Genomic DNA, 27,605 nt, shown 5'->3' with positions numbered 1-27,605 from the left:
AGGCCCGATGCCTCCAGATACCATCCGCATGAGCACTTCAACTCCCCCACCATCACTAGCAGCTTTCCAGTGTAGGGTGCCAGGTGTCCACTTTTTGACCGGAACACCTGATCAAAAAGGGACCCTGGTGGCTCCAGTCAGCACTGCTGACCAGGCCGTTAAAAGTCCAGTTGGTGGCCAGCATGCCTCTCCAACTCCTATGCAGAGGGGTGGCCATGGGGGCTCTGTGCGCTCTGTGCAGGAACCACGGCCAATGGGAGCTGCGGGGGTGGTGCCTGTGGGCAGGAGCAGGGCACAGAGCCTCCTGGCTGCCCCTCCATGTAGGAGCCGGAGGGACATGTCACCGGTTCCTGGGAGCCGCCTGAGGTCAGCGTTGCCCAGAGCCCACAGCACAAACCCCCTCCCACACCCAAACTCCCTCCCAGAGACCGCACTCTCTTTTGCACCCAACCCCCCTGCCCCAGCCCGGAGCCCTCTCCTGCACCCCAAACTCTTCATCCCTGTCCCCACCCCAGAGCCCACCCCCTCCACCAGAGCCCTCCCCCTCTCCTCCACCTGGACCCCCCTTTCACACCCTGAACCCTGCATTTCTGGCCCACTCTGGAGCCCACACCCACAGCCTGTAGACCCTCCCGCATCCCTGCCCCAGCCTGGAGCCTCCTCCTACACTCTGAACCCCTCGGCCCCAGCTTGGAGGCCCCTTCTGCCCCTCTCATCCATGGCCCCACCCCAGAGCCCACACCCCAGCCGGAGCTCTCACCCCATCCCTCACCCCAACTCCCTGCCCCAGCCCGATGAAAATGAGCGAGTGTGGGGGAGAGCAACTGACAGAGGAAGAGGGGATGGAGTGAGCAGGGGTGATGCCTCAGAGAAGGGGTGGGGCAGGGGTGGGGCCTCGAGGAAGAGGTGGGACAGGGGTGCTTGGTTTTCTGCAATTAGAACATTGGCAACCCTATGCCAGTGGCCCTTAGAACCATATTTTAGTCTGTATAGTTTTATAGTTTCCTTGGTAATGAATGCTATAGATCAGGTTTTCTTGAGGCTTCCATTATACCCCCTTATCTACAAGCAGATCAGCATAAGGGGATCTTAGCAGGCCATAGTTGTAGTAGTAGCTGCAGAATGGCTGGACAGATGTTATGTTAGTGGGGGAAGATCAGCAGCACAAGGCCAGGAGGATTTCACCCTCAATAAGTACTTTATACAGATGCCCAGTATAGTGGGCATTCAGCCCTGGAAGGGTGACAGCAGCCCTGGAGAGGGCTGCATCAGGGTAAGAGAGATTAAGAACGGCTGGGGAAGCTGAGTGGGTAGCTGACCACAGCTGTAGCTGGTTTAATGAGGGCCCAGCTGGCCCTTAGAAGAGGGCAGTGGGCCAGGAGCATAGAGTCTCTCTCTAGCAGTAGAGAGGGAAGGGTCTGGCTGTCTGGAAGCTGAGAGGAGACCAAGACTGGAGCAGGGCTGGGGGAAGGCCAGAGGCGCTGGGGAGCTCCAGCCTAGAAACCCCCCAGGCTGCAGGCCTTGTTAAAGGCCAAAGAAGAGAACTGGGGTTGCAGAGGGCAGCCCAAGGGCAGGCAGAGGCAGCAGGTTGAAACCCCCCTTGCCTGTGATGAATGGCGTCTACACTGCAGTCCGCCCCAGGGAGCAGGGGCTAGATGGTGACTGGCAGTAGCCATATACACTGAGGCGAGGTGGGGATAGGGGGTTGGAGGTTCCCCTGAGTGGGGAGACCCAGAGACTGTGGGGTACTGCCAGGGGGCAGCCCCCAAGGGAAAGGGGCACCGGGGTCCAGGAGGGACACGGGGGCCAGCGACAGGCGAGACACCAGCCGACAAAGGGCGCTCCTGGGTCGAAGAGTTAATTCCCAGGACGACCGACAGGAGTCGCTGCAGGGGTGAGTCGCCATCACGTTACACCCAGCAATTTGTGTCACTAACACAAACTATTTCTGTGAATAAAATCTCAGAATCCTCCTGGAGAATAACTACTCTAAAAGACAACAAAGATGTAACTATTCAAAATTAGTAGGTTTGAACCTGTTTTACACTGGGGCTTTAAGTTCTGGAAGAATAATCTACACTACTAAGAAAAGCCCAAAAGTGCCTAAGTTAGTCTTTCCAGACTAATTATTAGAAATTGTCTTTCCAAAAACACTCAGGAGATGACTGAAAATTTCTTTCCTTATGCATGCGAGTCTGTGTGACTGCTTGTACTAGCAACCAGGTATTTCCTGGGCACATTGTTTTCCAGGAAATTAACTATGTTTTGTAGCCAGTAGTATTAGCTGTGCATCCTTATATGAAAGCCTTATAAAATGTGCATGACAAAGTATATATGATATTTACTGGCATCTGTCTCCTTTTCTGTATCTATTTACAGTGTTTGCTCAGTGTATGGAAATAATGTATATGGGGGCCTACCCCAACATATGAAACAAACAATATATATGCATGAAAAGTAAGATATTTGAAATACTCTGTAATGTTGGGTATGGTTAAAAATATGAGTTCAGTCTCTGTCTTCAGATAGCTTCTAAATAATAAAACAATTGATTTTGGATGATGGATGATTGGAATTTTGTACACAAGGAGCAAGATATTTCCAATCATATCTTCATGCCATTTTCAAGGAAAGAAATCATTTTCATAAGGCTGAGACAGTTATCTGTCGGTTCTTCTATAACTCCTAGAAAGACAGAATATTATTCTTCTTGAAAATCATGCTACACTTCCTCTTGTAGCTCTATATCAAAAAAGGTAACAAATGCGAAGACTGATTTTTCCTTTGATTATTATCTAGGAGTTGCTGTTGTATGCAATGAACCTCTTTCTTTAAAGGTTTTAAATTATGAGATTTTTACCACTGCATGTAACTTATGCCTCCTGTGTGACTTTTCAGACAGTCTTATAAAGTAAAAACAAAAAACAGAACACATATTTATTTAAAACATTTTCCTCTGCAAGGTTCAAAAGGCATAAAAGAGACTATTTTCTTAGCTGCCAATTTAACAAGTTCCAACCTGTGGAACTCTTTTCCAGGGGATGCTGTAAGGGCCAAAAGTATAATTGGATTGAAAAAAGAATTAGGTAACTTCATGGAGGATAGATTCATCAAGTGCTACTAGCCACGATGGTCAGGGATGCAACTCCATGCTTGAGATGTCTCTAAATCTCTGACTGCTAGAAGTTGGACTGGAGAAAATGCAATAGATCACTCGATAAATTGCCCTGTTCGTGTCACTCCCTCTGAGTTATCTGGCACCAGCCACTGTTGGAAGACAGGATACTAGGCTAGATGGACCATTGGTCAGACCCTGCCTGGCTATCCTTATGTTATTAACTCTCTTGAGATCCTATTTCCTTAACCCTGTAAGGGTCTTTCTGTCCTCTTAGCCAACCCCAAGGTAGAAGTCTGATCAGGGGGACTAGCTATCATTCATACTGCAAGAATGCAAAAATTCAAGATGTTTTTTCTCCCATTCATGGATTTCAATCCCCAGAATTATTAGTATTGTTTATAATGTCTACAGTAACATAAATGTGAGTAGAGCTTTATATACTAATAAAATATGCTGTCTGTGCACTCAGGAGTTTACAATCTAAGGGCCAGATTCTGAAACCCTTAATTGAACAAAATTCCCACAGACTACAGTTGATTGAGTCTGCAGTATATGGCTGAAACCTTATGCATGTATGGGGAGTGTTATCAAACCACAAGAGAATAAGGAGAAATAGGACAATGAAGTCTATAGCAGTGAGATAGTGCCCTCGCATTGGATGTTATGCATGCATTTTGAAGGTAAACATCTTCTTTTAATCTTCTTCCTTCCTCCACTGTCCTTTCTTTATACCATCCCTCACTCATTCAGGTGAACACACTGCAAGATTGAGGTTTGCAGGGTTTGTGCATTCTTTAAGGAGAGACTTGGAGGAGGGGGTGGAAGAATGGTGGAAAGAATGTGGAAGGAGGTTCCAAGTAGAAGGAGTTAAAGCTTCAGTCCTCCTCCCATTTGTCTGGGAAAGTAACTGAAGGTGTCATTAGCATTTGAGCAATGCAAGAGGGCATATTTAACGCGGCTATTTACTAGCAAAAATCCTTCTCATGCTGAGTGTTCAGCAAGGACCGAATATGGACAAGTAAAGGTTACTAATTTGGATTCTCTGCTAACACAGATATCTTAATAGAACATTACCCAAGAGATGTGTTCCACCTACCAGTGAAAGCCAGTGTCTGTTACCTTTCCACTGACATTCATAGATGTGATTTGTTTCAGGCTTTCAGGAATCCTTTTTTTGCTTGTTTGTTTTTGCCAGAGAGGTGGGCCTGGGCAAATATATAACATTCCATTGTTTGTTTTATCTGAAAATTCGGCCACGGTAGGAGAGTAAAGGAACCTGTTCATTTTTCTGCAGTAACATAATGAACTTTCATGGGTTTCTTTATGAAGTGGTACATTTCCAAGTAGCTTGTAATGATGAAGAAATCTAATTTTCAAAGCCTCTGAAAAAAAGAGTTCTTGTCTTACATTACATGGATTCCAAGTCCATTTTTCAAGATTTGACTGCAGGATTTGATACTATTTCTAGCTTGTGGGTAATAAATGAACTGTCATCACATACTAGACTCCTTTTAATAGTTTAAAAGAGACTGAAATTTATGGGCAATCATTTGCAGATTGCGGTTCTTCTCAGTCTGCTTGGGTCTTCTCTCATCAGGCCAAAAATGATAGAGTTTATCCATTACCAAATGGTAACCCCAAAAAGGAGAAATTTCAACCGCTTAGTGTAGGCCAGTAGCAGGGGCTCACAGTGTTGAGGGTCTATGCTATAGGGAAAGGGGGCGGCAAATTTGTACAGCTTTACCTATAATTAAAGGGATGACTTACCCAAAATATAGGCAGACTTCCTTTTTCTTTAAATGTTTTTTGTTGAAGTTTTATCTTCATGGTTCCCTCTGATTCCTTCAAGGTGATACAAATTCATCCAGTGAGCATATTCCTCCTAGTGTAGTAATACTGTGTACAAGTAGATGCCATGCTCAAGCCATTTATTCTTGCCATGAGTTCACTGGAATCTTGTATGGGATTTTCTAAAATCACAGAGGGCAAATAATGAAGCACTATTCTAAATGTGGATCAGCTTCCAGCAGGAAATGACAGTACAGTCAGTGTTCAGTTTGGTTGTATAGTCATAATCTATGGCAATGGATCTCAAGAGGTGGTCCAAGGAACTGCTCTGGGTAGTCCACAGAGCTGAATCTAACACAGTAGATTACTTACTAGTAGATGCAATGATGATACTTCTTGATAGTTTTAGGTCAGTCCAGGACAATCTTAGGAATAATAAAAGCTCTTTTGACCAACTAGACTTAACATAGAAAACAAAAGAAATAAGGATCTTCTTAGACTGTGCATGGCTACTTCAAGTATTTTGGGGTTGACTATTTCTTTGGTGTAAATTCTACCATGATTATATCCATGTGAAAGGGGAAGCAAACACAGGAGACCAAAATGAAAAAGTGCAATTGGAGGTTAAAGAAATTCTGATAGCAAACAAATAGACAAACTGGAAAGTCACCTGCAGAGACTAGAGAAAGGGGGTCAAGAAATGAGGGGGGATTCAGTTCTAACATATATAAAGTCCACTTGGCCTTCATTGTGAGAGAATAAATAGAAACACCCAATTTACCTCCTCTGTGGGCTTGACCCACTGACAACTGAAGTCAGTGGAAGTTTTTCCATCGGTGTATGATCAGGGTCTTAACTAGAACTGAGTAAAAATTCTCCAACACAACAGTTTTCCTGGAAGCCCCACTGTGGTGAGTGTTCTGAGCCTGATGAGTCATTTGAGGTAATTACCTGTGAGTCCGAAAGGCCCAGCCAGTCCACAAGCAAGAGTCTAACCAGGTGACCCAAAGGAAAGCATATAGGTTCCTAAAGTAAGTTGCAACTCCAGTCTGCTCAGCATTGCTACCTTGTTGGGGATGATCCCTGCTACCTTCTTCTGACAGACTGGGCCTGTTTCTCCTGCTGCTCCTGCTGAAGCCATGGCTGACCACCTGGCTGTCCTGACACCCAGCTGGGCCAGGAATCTTGGACCTGGATCTCCCAGGGCTTCCAGGCTCCTAATTCCCCTTTAGTACCCTGGCAGGCTAAAAGGGAGCTGGGACCACTGGCTCCCAATCACCCCTTTTGGAATTAACAGTTTTGATTTTTCTAAATGATTTTTTTTATCCTGTTTGGTTTTTGACTATACCATTGATTTATATAATGTCATTATAATAAGTATATTCTTATTCACTAGCCCATTCTCAGAACATCCCAGCATTTTGTTTGGCCTTTTAATTGCCATTGGAATTCCTCTGAAGTTCCTCACAGTCCTCACCAGTGTTGACTAACCTAAATAATTTTCAGAGGGGTAGCCGTGTTAGTCTGGATCTGTAAAAAGCAAGAGTCCTGTGGCACCTTATAGACTAACAGATGTATTGGAGCATAAGCTTTTGTGGGTGAATACCCACCGCGTCTGACGAAGTGGGTATACACCCATGAAAGCTTATGCTCCAGTACGTCTGTTAGTCTATAAGATACCACAGGACTCTTTCTCGCTAAATAATTTTGTGTCATGTACAGAGGTTGTCCCTCACTATTCATCCCTTTCTACATCATTAATAAATTTACTTAATCACACTGGTACAAGAGTGGATCCTTAGAAGACCCCACAAATAATGTTTTTTCATCGTTGAAAATTGCCCATTTATTTCTTTTCTGTCTTAGCTATTTCTATGGTCGCTGATATTTTTTGTTGTATCTGAAAACCTCTTTCTGTACTTTCTCACTCAGGCTTTATTTTTCGTTATGATTCTTATGTATACCTGACAGAAGCTGGCAACCCTGTACAAGACACTGAGAAGACAGCATGACTACCCTGATGCATTTACAATCCAAATTGGCATTGGGATTTACAGGAAATAATGTCAATCTGGAAAGGCATGCTGGGTTCCTCCTTGAGACATACCTGAACTGATTTGAAACTCCTTTAATGATTAGTTTTAAATTCCCATTATCTTTTGTCAGGAGCCGACCCTGATTTGGATCCTTTGCCCTTGAATTCTTGGAGCATTATGCAGGATGGATTTTGCCACAGAATTTAGTCCTCTGCTTTTTGCTTTGATTCCTAAGTCCACTGAATATCTGGTTTTACAGTGACAAGACAGCTGCATGTTTTCATATGCTTCCTTAAACTGCAGTTATAGTCAGAAAAGTGGCTATTAAAAATGACATTGTGGGGTTCTGAATTTACTCCCTTAACCACTTTTATATCCAGTTTGCTCATTTAAGAGCCAAAGGCTTTTCTAACAGCCAATACTGACAGCCTGGGATCTGAAAATCAAGCTGTTTCTTTTTTGCTTCTTCTTGTCCATCAAGCACCAGTAATATGGATTCTGCAGTTGGAGCTTAGCTAACAGTTTTGTTGATGAAGTGACTAACTCTTCCATAGGTTCTGCAGTGTTAATAGAGGTAAAACTTGTTCTTCTCTGGAATGTAAGTAAATGACTTTCAGAGACAGAGAGCAAGCATGCTGAGTTAGAATATGCCACTTTTCATGGTGTGCTGAAGGTTCTGTTTCTTAATTGTACTCTAACTTATATCCAATGCCCAGCTTTTACTAGATTCCTGTACAGTGTTTGGCCCTACAATTAGTCCAATCCCAGGGAAATAAATTGATGCTAAAGGGCCCTTATTTTTGTCCAGTCTTTGAAGTGGACAGCAGACTACAAGGAATACTTTTAATGTTTTGTTTCCTTTGATGCAAATGCATTCAGTCAGCTTGCATCCAAAAGGAATAATAAAAATGACTGTCTATTCGTTGTCATTTGTAGTTCAAATAGAAGGCTGTTCAACCCATGCTATGACAATGAAGGATGCCTGCCTTTGCTCAATTCCACCAATTGAGATTTGTAGGGAACTTCTTGCATTTCATTGCAAGCTTCACGAAAAATGATTGTTTCAATATTGACTCTTCACACTGGGGTTCCAAGATTGGGTGGTTAGGTAAAAACCACTGAGTGCTTCTTCAATTTCAACTGTACTTTCACCATTCATTCGCTCTGATTATGGTTGGCTCATGCTTAGGAATATCTTTACCTCTTCAGGCATTGCAATAAAAAATATGCACCTAATTTAATTTGGGCTTTCAATATATTTGTGCACAGACAAGAAATTATCCATACAAAATAACCGTATAGTTGCATAAATATATACAAGTGCAAAAAACTGTCCATTGTCATGTAGTTGGCCCCTATTTGTTCACAAATGTGTATTTTGTGAACACATTTACTTGTTTGAATGTCTGTGCACACACTTTGTGTGTACTATTTAGGCTCCTGGTTTTGAATATTTATCATGTAGTGCCAAAATTTGCCCTTGATGGCTGCCATTGAAATCACATGAAGTCAAACATATAGGACATGTACATAAGCAGAATTTACCCCGTAGCATCCCAGTGCATTAGAAAGGGGATCTACTGAAGCTAGTTGCAATAGAGAAGGAGAAAATGATCAGAATAACTTACTGTTATTATTTAATATGTATAGTGTTACAGCACACAGATGCTCCATTCAGGCTTGGGGGCCCATTAACCATTGTACAAGAAGATAAAAAGACATGATGTCTCTCAAGGCCTGTCAAGGAAGAGAGACCAGGGAAATGGGAGCAGAGGTGGTATTAGGCCAGGGAATCGGTGGCAGAAAAAGTGATGAGAGAGTATGAACAGAATTCCAGGATAGTGGTAGATGCCACTGGAAGCAAGAAGGAAGGAGATGGGGTAAGGATTGTTGGGATGAGAAGTGGATGGGAGAGCGAAAATGCGGATGAAGGAGGTGGAGTTGGTGGAAGCATTGAAGGGGAAAGGTATGTGGAAAGGAGGAAAAAATGGTTGGATTTTGCTAATTTCTTTTCATTATATAAATAACTGTTAATTTTGTTTTCCCATATAAAAGGTATTGGTGATTTCTTATTCCTGAGAGGATGAATGGGGAAGAAACATTTGTAAAAGATGACCAAGGGGGTTAAAATTTAAGTTCTTAAAACCATGGGAGAAAATAAGGTTTTGGGTGGGAGCTTAAGCCAAATATTTTATTTATTGGAACCCCTGTACAGCCTATACTGCTAATACCACATAGCAGAAAGGGCACTTACAGGGCAGTACATCAGTTATACAGTCAGTCAAATAACTGCGTAATAATAAATTAATAAAGCAGGGAGTTATTTGTACTGCAAGTTAATGAGTGAATCAATTAGGTGGATGAGGAATCCTTTCCCTCTTTGATTTCTATAATGACATTATGATTATCTGTCTGCTCTATTTACCTTTGAGGGAGCGTTTATCCCCATGACTGTTAGCCTGTTGATAATACTTCGACATTTTACATCAGTGACCATCTGGAACAGGCAATGTAAGAACTGGGAAACTGAGCAAACTTGTTATAAATAGAAACTTCTAAAGGACTTTCTCCCTCCGTTAAATAGAGTCAAGCCCACTAATCAAGATGTGTGCTTGCTGCATTAGTAAAACTTCTGGAATTGTTTCTAAGCATGCCTTTACATAGGAGAATAATAGTTCTGTTTTAACCACAGAAAACAATACAGAGGAATGTCAGTAATTCTTACCCTTGTTAGAATTTCAGTATGAGATTTGAGACTATGAACAGGATGTTTTCAGGAGATAATTCCTATCATTCCAGTAAATTTCATGCTGTTTTCAATATTTGCATGCCCACTACATTTTTTTTTATATTGGTACAATGTTAAAAAAGTTCCAGTGCTTACCTATACTGCAAGGTGAAGATATTCTTAAATATAAGTTATCTAATAGAGTCTGGGGGTTTTATGCAATTTATTTAAATATATAGCCTACAGTGGCAGTCTGTTTCGTAAATTGGAATAGATTTCAGTGAGTGGTGTTGTGGAGAATGCCCTCAGGGAGGTATGAAAATATAACTTATCTCAAATCAACTGGGAATGTCTGCACTTGTCATTTCCAGTCAAATCAGACTAACTGTGGGTATTTCTGTCCACTTATTCACAAACAAACTGATAACACTTACAAATATGGCATGCAGGCTCAGAATTAAGAAAGCCACTTGTGATGCTTGAAAATCATGTCGAAGAGGCAATTATTTAGCTACATTTTCAGTACAAGTGACCATGTTGGCATCAAAGCTTCCTCTTTTCAAAGATTTCTATTGGGAGCACTTCAGAACTGAAGTACACCCTGCTACAAATCAGCTTGTTTTTTTGAGCCCTTCCAGATGTTTTTTCTTATCCAAATAACCTTTCTCCAGTGAATAAGACAGATTTTATGAAAGCAAGAAAATTGCGCACACTGTTTAATTCTTCTTTTGGAGACGAATCCCTTTTAGTTAAAAATCGGTGTATGGATACTGGTTCCCTTGAAGTGTTCCAAAAGCAAACTGACTGCATCCTCTCTGGGGAATCATTTAGGAAAGACCCTGTCTGGATCTAGGAGTATATAAAGCTATTTTCTTGACTTGTTGGCAAGAGTAAGAGGAGAAAAACAGATATTGGCCAGGGGCAGGACCCCTTTCTATTTTCATTCATTGCATTACCACCAAAGCTTTTTCACATAGCTTAAATGACTTATAAAAATATAGTACTTGATGTTTCAGCCAACTGGGAACTGATGGACTGTGCCAGAATTATATTTTCCCATTTTACAGATTGGAAACGGAGTCACGGAGTCTTTAATGTCAACAGGGTCCACTAATTTTGGCTGCCCAATTTGAGATGCTGGATTTTTCAGAGAACTTAGCATTTTATAGAACTTTATTTCTGTAGAACTTATCTCTCATTGACTTCAGTTGCAGTTGTGAATGTTCAGCACTCCTGCAAATCCAACACCACGGGTCTCAAGTTGGGCACCCAGCAAATGAAGAACACACAATTGGTGGCCAACTGTGAAAAGTGTGGTTTAAGTGACTCGCTCAGCATCATAGGAATTCTATGGCACAAGCGAGGATACAATCCAATTCTCCAGAAATGGTCTCATGGTGAAAAGAGACCGTCCTTTCTCTTCCTGCAGTCCCCTGCCTCATTCACTACACACCTTCCAATGCACTCTGGCCTGCCAGAGATATTAGTTGGCAGCTCCATCAGGAAGACGTGAGCATGGGTGTGTACCTGGTGCGGTTTACGAACTCCTCTGACTCCTGCACTTTCTGAAGCGAGAGGGCGACCCTGGCATACGTCTACTTAGAGTGTGTCAGGTTGCAACCCATCTTCCAGAACCTCTTACTGAAGTTCTGGCTGCACTTTTCCCTGCACCTCTTGATCCTGGCACACCCTATCCGTGGCCCCACAAAGTCGCAAGACTTCCTCATCAACCTCTTCTAGGTGCTGGCCAAGACAGCCATCCATCACTCCAGGAGAAAGAAGTTGGATTTTGGGGGGCGGGGTTGCAGTGACTCTGGGGCCTATTTCCATTTCCTTATCCAATCATGCATTTGAGCAGTGTCCGCTGACTCCTTAGACACCTTTGAGGAGCAGTGGGTGTTATCTAGAGTTCTCTGCTCAGTGTCCCCCTCTGAATCCCTGATTATTACCCTATGACCTGCACTCCCATTCCTGTTTTCCTTTTTTGTTGTCCCAAGGAATCAGTTGAAACCTGGTCTCGGTGGTTCCTCCCTCTTATCTGAGGCATAGGGCCTTTACTTTTGGGTGGGCCACCACCTCAGGCCTGCATTCCAGTGTGACTGTTTCCTTCTCCTCCTCCTTGCTGCCTGGGTAGCAACAGGGGGAAGCATTAAGAACACAGAAGAGAGAGTATCCCTGCTGTCAGTTCCCGTGCCCAGTGCCACAATAGCCTGCAACAACCAGGAGCAGCAATTGCAGGGAAAATCCTACTCAGACCCCACATCCCTGAGAAGGCGCATGCTTGGTGCTGATGGATTTTTCAGAGATTTTAGCTCCCAAACTCTAACAAGGTTCTATTGAGCATGTGAGACCTGTGACTTTTGAAAGGTTTTTAACAAGGCCAAATTCGGATGAATTTTCACAGGGATGAAAAAAGGCATCTGACAACAGAGTGACCCAAGCCCCCTCTTGCACAATTTCAAGTCACTGCTACAAAACATGGAGATACTAGAATTTCTCAATGAAACAGTTGCAATAAGTTTTTAAACATGGGCAAAAAAATGTATTTTCCCTAATATCATTCTGAGAAATGGCTTAATTGTTTTTGCTGAAATTTCCCAAAACATTTCAGCACGAGGCAGACCCAGCATGGAAAATTTTAGCCAAAGGAGCTACAGTTTGGCAAAGTTAAAATCAACTGAAAATAGCATCTTATATTAGAAAATGCTGTGTAACATTAACTATAGGTATTTCTACCTGTGTGGCTATAAAAGACATGCGCGCGCGCGCACACACACACACACACACAGCACGTCATGTTACTGCCTTTAGAACAATTCTGGATTTTATATTATATGCATATGCACTGAGTCAAGCAGGGGTCCTGTGGAAAAAATAGTATGTCACCATTTAATTAAAGACAGATAATGCACACAAATGGTCAAAATAAGATTTCATGGCCAACCTTAATTCTGGCATTTCTTAACTTTTGAGTGTTTGAATTTGCAAACTTACCATTCTTTTAAATTTTGCTATGCTGGAAGCTTTTAATGGCTTCCATCAAGCAAGTCTTTGATCTCTAGACAATCACACTCCTAGGTGAAGCTGATGGGTGTGCTAACCACTCTTGTTTTAGGCTAAATGGAAGGAGCAACTCAGGGCAGGTCTTCACTATGGGGGGGGTCGATTTAAGATACGCAAATTCAGCTACGCGAATAGCATAGCTGAATTCGACGTATCGCAGCCGACTTACCCCGCTGTAGGGACGGCGGCAAAATCGACCTCTGCGGCTTCCCGTCGACGGCCCTTACTCCCACCTTCGCTGGTGGAGTAAGAGCGTCGATTCGGGGATCGATTGTCGGGTCCCAACGGGACGCGATAAATCGATCCCCGAGAGGTCGATTTCTACCCGCCGATTCAGGCGGGTAGTGTAGACCTAGCCTAAGGCTCTTTACGAAGCTGAAGACAATAGACTATACCACCTAAGGCAATAGCCCTCCTCAGGCTTTGCTAAGCTGTGTCATCTGAGGGTTGCTAATGCTGAGACGAGGGGATTGCTCGTCAAATTGTGCATTTAAAAGAGGCAGAAAGCAAGAAGACAATGAAAAAAACAGGCCTGCAGAGGGAGAGAGCTCCCTGGGGCACAGGAATCATCGGAAAAGGCAGGCTTGGAAATTGTGAGGGAGGAAACTCCTGTTTCTTCCTGCTGTGGTCAGAGAAACAAGACTTTGTGCACATTCTTTGTAAATAATCAGGACTGTACCAAAGAAATAGCTACTTGTATGCAGGGGTGAAAGTAACTTAAAGGACTTACCGGTACTCCGGAGTCCTTAGGAGGGGGTGGGGCCTCAACCAGAAGAGGCATGGCCTCTACCAGAAGAGGCGGGGGCTTTAAATCCCCAGGCACTTTAAATCACCATCAGAGGGGGCCCCAGCCTCTGGCGGAGCTTTAAGGGGCCCAGGGCTCCGCTGCAGTAGCGGCAACTGGGAGCCCCTGGCTCTTTAAATCACCACCAGAGCCCCGCCGCCGCTACCCCGGGGCTCCAGCCGGGGGGCTTGGGTGGTGATTTAAAGGGCCCAGAGGGTACCGTCAGTGGGGCTCTGGGCCCTGAGCCCTTTAAATCATCACCTGAGCCACACTGCCGGAGCCCCGGGGTAGCAGAAGCAGCCGGGGGCTCGGGCGATGATTTAAAGGGCCCGGGGCATCAGCTGCCGCCTTCACCTGGGCCCTTTAAATCGTCCCCGAAGCCCTGCTGCCAGAGCTCTGGGGTAGCAAGTTAAAGGGCCCGGGGTGGTAGTGGCAGCCAAGCCCCTGGCCCTTTAAATCACCGCTTGAGCCCCGCCGCCACTACCCCAGGGTTCCAGCAGGCTCTGGGGATGATTTAAAGGGTCTGGGGCTCTGGTAGCCACTACTGCTCTGGGCCCTTTAAATCGTCCCCGGAGCCCTGCATCTGGAGCCCTGGACCCTTTAAATCGTCCCCAGAGCCCTGCCATCGGAGCCCTGGGGAGGTAGCGGTGGGGCTCCGGTGGCTATTTTAAGGGCTGGGGCTCCAGCTGCTGCTGGGAGCCCCAGGGCCTTTAAATTTCCGCCAGGAGAAGCCGATCCACCCCGGTACAGCATACCGGCTCTTGCTGTACACCTTAACGGGGCATACCGGCTTACTTTCACCTCTGCTTGTATCATCAATTTCTTCTAATAGAAATAACCTGAGATGGCCCCAAATATTGGATAACCACTTGGCCCAAGCGGGCTGCAATATAAATATTTGGTTATAATGTGATTTTCCAATGTTTCAGATGGGAGTTGGTAACTATTGAATCTGAATTTAAAAAAAGCAATGTTGAAATATGATAACTTTTTTTTAAAATCCAAATTCCTCATTGAATGGACTGTTATAGACAATTTTCCCCTCAGTAACCTCTTCCTTACAGCATCTCATAGAAGTGGAAATCATTGTTATACATACAGCATTTTCATTTTATATCCCCATTCATCATATGCTTATACTTGCTTAAAAGAAATCAAACAGTGCTTCCTTTCTACGTTGTTCTACTGATCTGTAGCAAGCACAGCCAGAAATGGGAGGAGGAGGGAGGAGAAAAAGAGAGCCCAGTGGGCCTCTGTTCTCTGCCTCCGGCAGATTGGAAAGGGGTTATAGATAGTTGAAAGCATTCATAAAGAAAAACTCTCATCCCTGTGGACCATTTTAACAATGTACATCTCCTTTATTGCAATACTTTTATTCCTCTAGAGTAATGTTAAATATATTTCTGAACTATCCTTCAAGGATCCATGTTTGCAGATTTACATTACTTTGCTACAGTTACTCTTATAGCCTATGGTCTAAACAATACTATCTACTTTGCACATACTTAGATATGAACACAAAAGGCTGTAAGATGAGACTTTGAGGCCAGTAACTATAAGGGTAATGAAGCTATTCAGAATTATTTTCACTGTATTAATATTTTTTATTTAAGACTGATCATTGTGGTACCTGTTTGGGGAAAGGTTATAAATTAAAAATAAATTTGTTAGAAATTCTAATTGAGTTTATCCTTGTAAATTAATAAAGTCCTAACAAATCCATAGAAAAATGTATATTATCTGTATGGAGATCATTAATGCAGCATTGTATCAAGGCCATAGGTTAAATTTGAGATTTTCATTGCAAACTTAGGGAGATTTACTTTCCAAATGACACATAGCATGGTCTTCACCTCTTGCTAATCTCGAAGGAATTCATTCCAAATGCTCTTTACATGTTCAGAATGTCTAAGCTTTAGGTAGTATAGTGTATGTGGTGTTTATTACCTCTTGCAAGCAAGGCAGTCTTATCCAAGCAAGAGATCTTCCCCTTCCAGTACATTCAGTGAAAATCTTTCTTTCAGTGGGCTGTTTTCATTAAGTGAATAATACTATTTTGTAGTGAATTGTATTTATTTTAGGATTTGTTTATCCAGAATGTTTTCAAGCCACAGCTGGGAAAATGTTTCTTAATTAGCTTTCAGATATGACACATGTTTGCTTGGCTCTATTTAATGTGTGCCTGATCACATGACGTGTGCAGAAGGTGGGGGAGTGAAGATCACATCAGGGGTTTTGTGCAATAAATATTTATCTTCTGTGGTTGGAATAAAGGCAGAATGGCTGCTGCAGACCTACAAACCACGTCTATCTTGGTAGGTAGGTTCCCAAGTGGTATAGACATCTGGACCAAGACCCTGGCCCTAATCCCACTTGCTTTGCTCAGTTCCAGCAGCGTAATGCAAGCAACATCCATCTTAACCTGCTGATTGGAGATTCCTCCACTGCGTGTTATTTTACTGTTAGTGGAATCTGATCAGCCATCCAAAAGCAGGATGCCACAACCAAGGCAGAATGCCACAACCAAGGCAGAATCTTAAGGCCAGATACTCTGGTCTGGTTGAGCTCTGCTCAACATCAGACAGAAGGGGGAGGAAAGTTGGTTTTCCTGGGGTTCAGGTGACTCTAAATCTCTGGCCATACAATTTGCCCCAGCTGCTGGAATAATCCCTGAGGCTGTGGAGAGCCAGGTAAAATTCAGAGTAGCCTCAAACCAAATCAGGCTTAAGCCAACTCCTAGATCAGGAAGGGGAGCTGCAAAAGCAATGTAATGCCACCTCTCACTCGACCTGCCCCACCATGCCCAAGTCCTGTGCTGAGGGCAGCTAAAGCAAACCAGAAGATCCAGCCTTAAGCTTCTATCTTGTTCATGCCATTTGCAACTACCTGCTCCTTTTGGATGTTCACTTAGGATCTACTAGGAACAAAACACCATAGAACCTTTTCCCCTTCCCACACTGGTGTAAATCCAGAATGACTGCATTAAAGCCACCCCATAAAGAATTTGGCCCTTTAATTTTTTTTTTTCTTTAAAGTGACTTATATGAACCACACTCCCCTTTCAGCACATGGTTCATTTTTCCTATATGTTGTTAGTACATGAGTTTGGGGGCTGTTAAATTATACTTTCTATGAACTGCACTGCGAGATACACATTTTGTTACTGTGCAATGCCTAGCATTCACCGTGTGGCAGTGGTTTTAGAGGGCTGCGGGCTACTGCGTGATATGACAACAAGCAATAGCTAAGATTGCTACTTGAAAATTTCTACTACATTGCATGGGGCATTTTTTTCATATGTTTTAAAAACAAAATGTTTGTCTGCTGGTCAAAATAGATATGTGAACAGAGTTGCAGAATACCCCCATTGGAATATTATTTTATTAGGAGCATGACATTTTCTGCATGAGGGTCACCAGATTTTCTAATAACTAGAAAACTTTCCCTTAAACTTTTAATTTCTGCTCCATTCATTTACTATATTTGGATCTGGAACAGAGACCCAGAGTCCAGGATATCCCCAAGTGCCTATCCTCAATTATGGCATATATAGAAACTGAAACGTACATTAGTTCCCTTAATACTGCCAATGCCAAGAGAGTACTATTCACATCTGGATGTATTTTGGACAGTCTCATGATAACAGCTGCAATTCATGTCTTCACTTGGACACATTTTTAAAAATGAAAATTACCATGGCAACAGCTGCAACCATTTATTATAGAGCAGTGGAAGTGGAACTAATATTTGTGAGGGACGCTATGCTAGCAGGATAATGTGTCATTCAGACAATGCAGGAGTCATTTTCCCCCTAACATTCCCATTTAAAAAATAGAAGGTAAAAGAGAGAAAATATCTTCAATACTGAAGTGTAGGTGAGATTGGATAGTTCAGAGGATTATGAATGGGATATGGAGTTTTTTATCTCTCGGTCCTTGGCTCATATTCAGTCCAGATTAACTGTGACCAGAAGTTGTTTTCATCTGTTTGGTTACAGAAATCATAAGAATTGCCCAAGTCTGAAAAAGTCACCCCTGCAGCTGTCAGTCTAAGAAAGGCAATAAATTGTACCGACATGAGAGGGGCATCTTCGCTAAGGAAAAAAGTGTGTCCTTATCTTGTGTTAGCTATCATGAAGGAAAATCCTAGTGAAGACAAGGCAGATGTAGTTTTAATATGTGGTAGCAGGTCAAGTTGAAGCCTAAAGTTTACCTTGACCTGCTAACTTATGTTAAAGCTACTACTGCCTTGTTTTCCTGATTTTACCTCATGTCAGTTATCACACATTAGCTCTCACAAGGTAAGAACACATCCTGTTTTCTAGTGAGGATAAGGTCAAAAAGGGAACTCCTCCTCCATGGGCCTACAATTCCAGCTTAAAGTTGAGGCAAGTTGTTGCAGTAGTGTGTGGTGAATCATACTGCCCAGCCTTGCTGGGTATTCATGTTTCCAGGTTGCCAGTCGCCATCTTTCACAAGCACTAAATCCCCTTTTAAATCTACATGCTGTGTGTGTAAAAGAAGAAATGAAATGTACCTGAGTTGTGGAAGAGGCATGCAAAACCAAAGGCGGTAGAATTAAGTTCCCAATAAACCTTTTCAGATTCTGATAAAGGTGTGTGTGATGGAAGGGCAGAGTGTACAGGGAGCACATGCCAACTTACAGATCACGTTCCCTCCTACTGTACCATGAAAGACAGAGTAAGTCTTAGCTGTGGGAAAGGATGTTGGAAAGGAAATGTCCTTTGACAAATTTTCAGTTTTCAGAGTGCTCTAACTCTTTGTTTAGTGTGGGTTTCTATGTATGTATCTTCATCAGCTGTGCTAGACTCGGGAATTGTTCTTTTTCAGACCAGAAGTTCATAAATTGCTAAAGCTATTCAGGTTGTGTAAGCGGGTGGAAGAGGGGGAAAGAAAACAATCTTTTGGAAGTAGGAGAGCACAAAGTTATTGATAGTTAAGCCTCAAATTTGGCACGAAGTATCACCACCAACTATCGAATACACGGCAGCTCCATCCTCCACATAAGTATAAAATCTAAAGGAGAGTTTGCTATGTCTCAGCATATAACATTCCAGTCACAAACAATAGCTTTTTGTTCTCCTTAAGCCTACATATCTCTTAAAACAAAGTTTAGACTTATATACTTCACTCTCTACTTACTGAATTCTGAACGTGCTTTCCACAAAGATTGTCATTCAGACCAGCTTTACTGAATTACTTTGTGCCTTGAACAATTTTATTCTGGGTGCTAAGAAGATATAGTGGAGACAGTTGAACAAAACATTCTCCTGCTTTGGGCTATCTGGGAGAATTTGCATGAACAGTGTATTTCATAAGTGACACTGCTCAGAGGCTGGGGTCTGAATGAATTCACATAAATACTTCCCTTTGCAGACACTGATACCATATATCTAAGAGCTTTTAATTTGAGATAACTCTATGTAGCACATTATTGGCCATATACTCTCAGTTCTCTCTTTCCTCCCAGGTATCCCAATATAAGCTTTCCTGTGTCTATCCAACCCAAAACAGGATACAAATGCCTGTGTGAGGCAATCTAAGCTGTCTGAGCCTGACTCTAAGGAAAGACTCAGTATAACAGTGGTAAGGATGAGAACTTTTCCTGCATCATTGCTACTGAATAGGGGTAAGGGGAACAGGCAAGCTACTTGTTTGCCTGAAGATGCTGAGAACAGGGAGGCCAGCTGTCTAGAGGTGTCGAACAGGAGAATGTTTGCTGAGAACAGGGAGGCCAACTCTCTAGAGGTGTCAAACTGGGAGAATGTTTGCAAACAGACCTTTGCTGAGTTGGGAATGACATCTGCCATGCAGTGCTGAAGACTGATGTAATACACCCCATCCCCTGAAGACTGTGAACATTGCCCTCATGCTGCTCTTAAGATGAGGCCACCTGAGGAGAGAGAGACAACAGAGGTTGAATATGAACCTACTGTCAGGCTCTTTTGTAGATTCAGAACATGCAATCCACTGAACTGTCTCAAATTCCCCCAGCACCCAATAATTTATTTTCTAGGTAAATGTTTCTTTTGGGGGCTTTCAGGATTTCCAGAGAGATTATAGAGCACTGCAATATAGTCTCCACCATATAACAATTTGGGAAAAATCGATTTAAACCCCAGAGAAAGCAATATGAGTAAGAGCTAGATCTTACTGCAAACAGAAGTCTGCTAATTATCCCTGTCCAGTTTGCAGATAGCTACAATGAGTTTTGCTACATTGTTATGGACGATTCAACTCTCATGTAGAGGGAGAACTGTCTGGCATAAAGTTTAATGCAGTTTCTGTTAGCTCAGTACCATGCCTTTCCTGAACAAACATGTTGTGGGTGGTGTCACTTTGTGAAGGGAAATTATGGTGGAGTGAGGGCTCAGTGCAGACTGGCAAACTGTTTCCATTTAATCTCTACTGGTTGTTCCATAAGTAAAGGACCACTGCTTTGCACTACTGCTAGCCAACTTTCTTGAAATGTTTAAGTGCATGGAGCAAATTCTACCTTTAGTCACACCACGGTAAATACGGAATAATTATATTGCAGTCAATGAAGTTACCCCAGATTTATATTAGCATAACAGTAGAATTTGAACCAATCTCTTATCTAGAGTGTTCAAGCAAAATGACAGTAAAACTCTAATATCCTGGGACTGACCTAGCTACAACTACACTACATACAACAGTAAAATGTAGCCATTTAATGGCAATCTACCTAAGTGCCCTAACTGATATCCTTCAGTGCAGGCAACCATCATGCTCCATCATTTTATCAACAGGGAGTTGGCATTCAATTGACATAGATAAAAACCATAAATATTTGTGAAAGTGAGGGTAGGCACTGTAAAAGGTAGGGAAGGGTGAACTTCTTCTTGACAAATAGTAATTGTCTCAAAATTCACTCATCCTTAAGGTAAAGGCTAAAGCCAACCATCCTCTCACCAATCTCCAAACTCCTTCCCACAGACACTCCGATTGGTCTCTCCTTGCTGTGCTCTGGTGTACCACTTTCTTCACTCTGGGTCTTCTAAAAGTCAGTTATGTCCCACAGTACCACCTCTTCTTGTTAGTAAAGAGAAGACCATGAAGTACAGGTAGGAAAGAGGCAGGGATAGCTAGATAGAATTGGGTCTGTGAGATCATCTTAAAAGGTTTGAATTTCCAAAATCATTGAGCTTCATCTGTAACTAACACATATGTAGCTAGAGATTAAATTCATGTCGTTATAAGAGCAGTACCTTATTTTGACTAAGAGTGCCTGTGCCAATGCACTGTTCATTACCCTGGACAAATAGTGGAAGAGTCACATAAAAGAGAGAATGTTTAAGTGTGCCTGACAAATGTTCACTGACTCCCAGGCCTTACTTTAAGTTGCTGGGTGGATGACTCCCTACTACCTTCAGGATAAGTGTATACGTACACTCCGCACGCACACATGGATTATGTCTCACTAATTTGAGAAGAAAACAGATTGTATAGAAATCACAGGAATGTTAATTGTTTTCAGTGAGTTGCTGTTTCCCATCCTCAACACATTTTCTTGATCCCAAGAGCTGTCCTTTGCCAGCACACATCTCTATAAAGAAAATGAGGAGCAAAAGGTTAGTGGAGAAAAAATAATGCTTTAAATTCTGTTAAAATTGTGAAAATAGATGTGCTTTTCAAACAAAAATATAGATTTCCTCTTCAGCACTAAAATGTAACTGAAATTTCTATTACATACAGTACTCTAATGGTGGACCTGGCTATTATTAATTCATTTATTCAGAAATCATTAAAAGACCACAGTCAGGGTCCAAAGAAAGGATGGTTCAATGGTCTGGATACTAGGCTGGGACTTGGGAAACCTGGATTCAGTTTCCTGCTCCATCATAGACTTCCTGCATGACCACGACCAAGTTATTTAGTCTCTCTGTTACTTGATTTTTCATCTGTAAAATGGGCATCACAGATGATAGTAGGTGAAGAACTAAAAAGTCAAAACAGACAAATAATAAGACAAACAATATGCAAGTAAAACATGTCTTGTTAGTTACAATGTTTTGTTATTAAATCACTTCAAATCATCCCCTTTCCTCATTGTGCAGGTGCCCCCACCAGCCCGCTACTCTGCTCAAACTACAGAAATAGATGGTATCAATAAATAAATCAAGTCAATTGTGCAGATACGTTCTTTCTAAAGGTCAAAGGAGCATATTCTCTCTCAATGCCAGTGAATAGGGTTAAGAGAAGTTGTACACATGGATTGAGAAGAGAATGTTACTGTAGGATGAGTCCTACATGGTATAAAACAAATGTCCTTATTTTTGTGAATTACAGGAAAATGAAGCATGCAGCATAAAACATCATGAGCAGTGAGTGCATCCTCAGCTGTTGTCCTTAATCTCTTGCACTTTTAAAAATAGCAAAATACCAATAAGAAGTGTTGCTTCATTTTTCCATGTCGAACTTTGATCCTCCTAGTTGCTAAGCAGTCCAGTCTTGTTATGTTGCTATGTGAAGTCATTTGAAAGCAGACTGATCATCTTTAGTTAAAACAAACAACTTAGACCCAAGAGCTTCAGAAACCTTAACCCCTCAATGACATATTTATAACATACATAGTATGTATACAGAGTAGTCATTGCAAGTTGTGACAAACTGGGACAATGTCTGTGTTATTTCTTAGGAATAATATGTGTGACTTGATTTCCCTGGTCAATTTAATATTACTACCTGACCAAATGTATAGAGTTAAATCAAAGGCTGCTGTAAAGGGTGGGGGTGTGTTAAGGAATCCAGAAAGGGTAAAATAATGTGATACAGAGAAGAGATCCTCTCAGGTAACCGCTTCAAAGGAATTAAGACCACATTGGCTGGGCCATCAATTGGGGGAAGAATCCACTAGGCTGGCACCATCCAAACAAGGATGTTTTTCTGTTTCCAAGGCTAAGGCTGAGATAAAAAGACCTTGAGGGGTTAAAAAGGTGCCCTGGCAGAAAAGGGCAGGGAGGAGTTGTCAGCTCAGCTGGAAGCTGACAGAGGGACACAGAGTCAGCATGCAATGAGGCTGACACACAAAGATGGACTTGTGAGCCAGGGACTGTAGCAAACAAGCTGTAACTTGGTGCCCAGAGAGCAAGAGAAACAGTAAGGCTAGGTCATGGCTACCTAATGCTTGAGGGGCATGCCAAGACAATATGCTTATAGGTGTCTGTTGTTTTTTAAATGTTTTTTTTAAACTTCTCTCAGCTATGTGTACGTTTGGGGAAAAGAAACCATACCTTGTTTGGAGAAACTGCTTCTGTATAACTGCATACTATTACTGAGCACAGGTTCCTGAAGGAGAACTATGGTAGGGTGCCAGCCAGTTGTTTCCTGCTAGGTAGTGTGGATGGCTCCCAGGGAGGTTTAATCCTGAGACCCTATCAGTAAGTGGCTGGATTGTAGTATCGCACCCCAAAGAGAAAGGGAGGGATGGGCCTCCCACATGGAAGGCATGCACTCAGGGGACTAGAAAAGGATCTCAGAAAAGGCAGCCTGTCCAGGGACCAGGACATAAATAATTAATGTTGCCCAGTAAGACTAATTACTTGCAATTGCAAAATTGAAGATTTTTATAAGAAAACTCTAGATAAGTTTGGGCGTGTGCACAACACATGTGTATATGCACATAATTTACAGATAGTATTTGCATATATGTGATTGCACGTGTGTTAGCAAAGGTTAAAATCTAGATTGTACAGTATGATGAGAACACAAAATTCCAGGTACTGAAATTGCAAGCACTCCTCCTCCTGAGCAAAAGATAAGGAGAGTGGCAGAATTTTTCCTTTCTTTCCTTAAGACTACCCATCCTTTCTTTAACGCCAGAGAGAAGGTCATTGTAATGATGGGACGGGAGAAATAAGGCATCACAGATACCTGCCTCTCCAAAGAATCACAACTGGCATGGTGACTTGGCAGCAGCTCTTTGGTCAAGATCAACATCTCAGCTCAATACATGGAAGGAACTGAAGAAGGAAGCTGAAGCTGCTACTGCTTGATATCAATTTAACTGGTGACAGGGTTTGAGGAATTCAGTGGGTACCACACACTTTTAAATATGTAGTGTTAACTTTGTCCATTTCTTATTCATCAAGAAAAAAATGCCATTTATTATTTATATTATAGCCACACCCAGAGGCCCTAACCAAGTTCAGGACCCTATTATATTAAGCCCTAGCCATAGATTAGGAGGCAGCCTCTGCCCAGGAGAAACACTGGCTACTGCATATACAAAGTAGTTTTGTTCAAAGGCTCCCCTAACAATGTTTAGTTTGTATTACATCCCACATGTAAGTGCAATGCAACAACTGAAACCAGAGAGAGTTATTAACAGCCCAGTAAAACAAACCTTCCTGAGCCTTAGGAACCTGTTGAAACATGATTGCTTTAAAATTCTGGACACCAGTAGGACTTTGCATAATTTCAATCATTGAATAAATAGTCATAATAATAATACTTTATTCCCGTTTTACTGCAACCAGTTTTGATTGGCTGCTACGATGTTAAGCTTATCAGATTCAATCTTATACAGCCTCTCTAAGCCTTGGGAATGCTAGCTCCTTTTAGCCTTATTTTTTACCATTTGCATTTTGTTACAGTAACAAGGAATTTTAGGCAGTGCATTTCTGGGGGATTATTGTACTTCTTGGGTGGCTGAATACAGACAGTCTTCAGCACCATGCCTCACAAAGCACCTGAGGTGCTATAATCCGCCAGATATGCCCTGCCTATCACGTCTTGTTTAATTAGCATGAAGTGATACAGTAGATTGGTTTCAAATCACAAGCAGAGATTTAGCTTTGGATGTTGCAGGGATGGGGATGTTGTTGTTGTTGTTGTTGTTTGGTAAAAAAGATGACATTGTGGGCCTTCTTAATTGCCTTGCACTTGTATAGTCATTTACACTTGTGCAGGGAAGGGGCAGGGCATGTGCAGTGCTACCTTTCTGATTTGGCAGGCTTTACTCCTGGTTTACACAGGCATAAATGACTTATGCAAGATGCAATGCACTGGGGGGAATCCCGGCTTTTACCTTACTACTTTATCTAGTGTGGGAGAAGAGGTGGGACATGGGGCAGAGGGGCATCTCTTTCTATTTTAACTCCTGCTTTCTCCCCACTCCATGCGTCCTGGAAACTGCTGCTGTTGTGTCTCCCTGAACTGGAGGGTAGATCTCAAGCTGCTTCAATAATACAGACCATTTGTATTCATGCAATTTCTTTTCAAGAATACAAATGAAGGGCTGGACTTGGATTGTAGTTCATATATCCAAACAAGCAAGAATCATAGACTCAGATGCAGAAAGCTCTGAATGATGTGTGTTTGATAGGATCTGCTCAGACAGTATAGATACAGTCTGAAATTGGAAATTGCCCAGCACATAGTCACAGACAATCCACCATCCAGCCATCTGTTTTTTTGCTGATGTGCTTCATTCCTTTCAAAGCTGGAAGATAGTCTTTCTGGACAGGAATTTTGATCATTTACAAAGGGATTCATAAAAAAATCAGATATAGTAACTTTAGCCTTTTTTTTTTTTTAACTTCAAAACATTCTGTTCCAAGGCTGGGAAATACTTTCACTGGAATCATATTTGACTATTAAGATTCCCTTCTCAAAGAGAGATGATGTTACAGGAGACCTGGTTGTTGTTTATCAGAATTTATCACTAATTAAGATGAAAATGGAGTCGTTTGTACCTAGAAGATAGTAATCAAAATGTTACATTAATGTATGGATATGTCACCTCTTGAGGAGGAAGAAGAGAAGATCTGATGGAGGAAGATACCACGTTGTCTTCCTCAGGAGAATGACTAGTTTTAGGCAAGGCTGAGATTTGGTTTTCAGCCTTTATTAGAATTATCTTAAGTCTGTGTTTTTGAGGAGAAAACCTACACAGTAGGATAGGTAAAAGCTTCTTTCTGTAGGATTTTAGGAATCTGGTGGCCAGGTTACTGCCCCCTGTGGTGATATATGGTTTGTCATATTTCCTAGGCACCTGTAGATTCCATTCTGTCAATGTAAGTGTATGGAAATTTATCTGAGTCCTCACTTTGTTCACCTCTTCTAGCGGCCACACAAACACTTTCCCATATCTTCTCACATTTCAGTTGTTGAACAGATGTCAAGCCTACTGTACCTGCCAGACTGTATTTTTTGTCAGAGGAGAGAGTCACACTTTTCATGGAGCAAAGTGGCAGACTTCACGTTACATTTCATGAATGTATTTAAATGTCCATTATAAAAATGCTTTGTAAATGTGACAGAGCATATGTGAAGGAGCTGCCAAGAATTTATCTCCCTTGTTGGAGCTGTGCATTGAAAAATTCCAACAATCAAAGGATAACTTGTGCGTGGCATGTAAAAAACCAAACATTTCAGAATAATCAGCCTAACCTAGTATTTTGGAATTAATACTATAGGAAATGTTTGCTCAGTTGAGTTCACTCTGCTTGTACCGCTGCAGATTCTGTGGTTTTCCACTACTGCATGTATTATTTAGTAGCACAACATAACAGCAAAAGGATCTTTCAGCACTTGCACTGTGGACTGCCACACAATGGCAATATTTGCCAAATCTGGAAAACATTTATCAAAAATGAATGCTGATGTTCTTTTCATTCAGTCCAGCTCAACTGATTTCTTGGATTGTACACATGTAGGGCTAGATCCATCCAAATGCTCTCGCTGCTTTGCACCACTCCAGTGACACAAGGTAGCCATAAACCTGCTACCCCAGTCATTTAAGCCAGTTCTGTGACTGCTTGGTGTCACTGGAATGACACAAAGTAAATCTGGCCCTTCATTTCTAAATAAGTGATTTTTTTGGAGCAAGTGAAAATCTAGCAGAAAGTATGAATTTTCCATTTTTTCATGCAGACATTGCTGTTCCTGGCAAACGGTCAATTTCATGTTTTCCACAAAATCTGTGATTGCCTTACCTTTCTGAGATGTATGTTACCTTGATAGCTGCTATCAGGTAGCCAGCTTGCAAGGGGATTGTTTTGCTGCATTAGGAAGCTGTATTATTACCACAATCCATAAGAGCTTTTACATGCGATAGCACTGTATGCTATCCTAGATTAAAGTGGTCGAAACTACTGCTTAAAAGACACCCTGAAAAAAATATATACTGATGAGCTCAAAAGAGGGGTTTGGAAACAATAAAAAAGAACAAAAATACATATGTCATAGAGGAAAGGGAACTGTTACTGACAGAAGCCTGATGATGGCTTCCAAAATGGCTGGTAGACAGCAGCAGTTGGCTCATTTTTAGAATTCAAAGGGCAAGCTCTAAGAGGAGAATATTGGGGATGGCTCCTGTATTAAAGCAGTGGCAATATTTTTTCCATCCCATCTTATTTTTCTTGATGGAATTAATTAGCACCTGATGTACTTCTTTACTTATCAGCTGAGGGAGGTTCCACTTGATTCAATGCAGATCGTTTCAGGCATTGCTGGTTTTGTTTTGAAACTCCAGGCATGACTCCTTCATGCTCCCCTAATATTCCTTTATGCTAGATATGTATCATACAATACTGCAGCGAAAAGGAAGGATGGGTTAACTAAGGAAACCATTGTGGAATGAGAAGTACTTTGACATAGCAAGTGAAAATAAGTATTCCATTCACCATATCATAAGACTTTTCTTTCCACAATAGTCACATAACCCTGTAAAAAAGAAAGAAGCACCTGTTCATTGATACGGCTTTTCGTATGTTATACAGTAGTATGGTTATAATCAGAGAATTAACTCCTGTATCTCTGCAAAAATCAATTGCTATTGGTCTCATTTGCTTTAATTTGCTGTTGCTAATCATACCCCACAGTACTTTACTAGAACCCTTCTTTGTAACACATTCTGATTCAGGTATTGCAGCAAGTTTTCTGCAGCATGTTTGTTTCCACAGCTAAACTGCTGCAAGCACTGGGTTATATAAAAAGCATGGATTCTTTGTGCTGTACTGTTGTTTGCGATTGATTAACATCTCTTTCTTTGATGCTGTCACACTAGCCTTAGGCATGCTGGGCCTCCAGAGTAAAAGGAGGA

General features: G+C 42.0%; 1 protein-coding gene and 1 long non-coding RNA gene across 2 annotated transcripts in view; one reads left to right on the top strand and one right to left on the bottom strand.

Moving 5' to 3' along the window:
- SLC9A9 (solute carrier family 9 member A9) overlaps positions 1–27,605 on the top strand; it is a 328,270-nt gene that overhangs the window by 119,300 nt on the left and 181,365 nt on the right. The gene's annotated exons all lie outside the window — the stretch shown is intronic.
- Positions 1–27,605, bottom strand: part of LOC128843714 (uncharacterized) — a 71,505-nt gene that overhangs the window by 9,815 nt on the left and 34,085 nt on the right. The window contains exon 2 of the long non-coding RNA XR_008446336.1: positions 19,318–19,430. This is a non-coding gene — a long non-coding RNA (uncharacterized LOC128843714). The remainder of the gene's footprint in view (positions 1–19,317; positions 19,431–27,605) is intronic.

This window comes from Malaclemys terrapin, chromosome 9 (genome assembly GCF_027887155.1).
Source record: "Malaclemys terrapin pileata isolate rMalTer1 chromosome 9, rMalTer1.hap1, whole genome shotgun sequence".
In the NCBI taxonomy this organism is placed as follows: Eukaryota; Metazoa; Chordata; order Testudines; family Emydidae; genus Malaclemys; species Malaclemys terrapin.
This window is presented reverse-complemented; position numbering and strand designations above follow the sequence as displayed.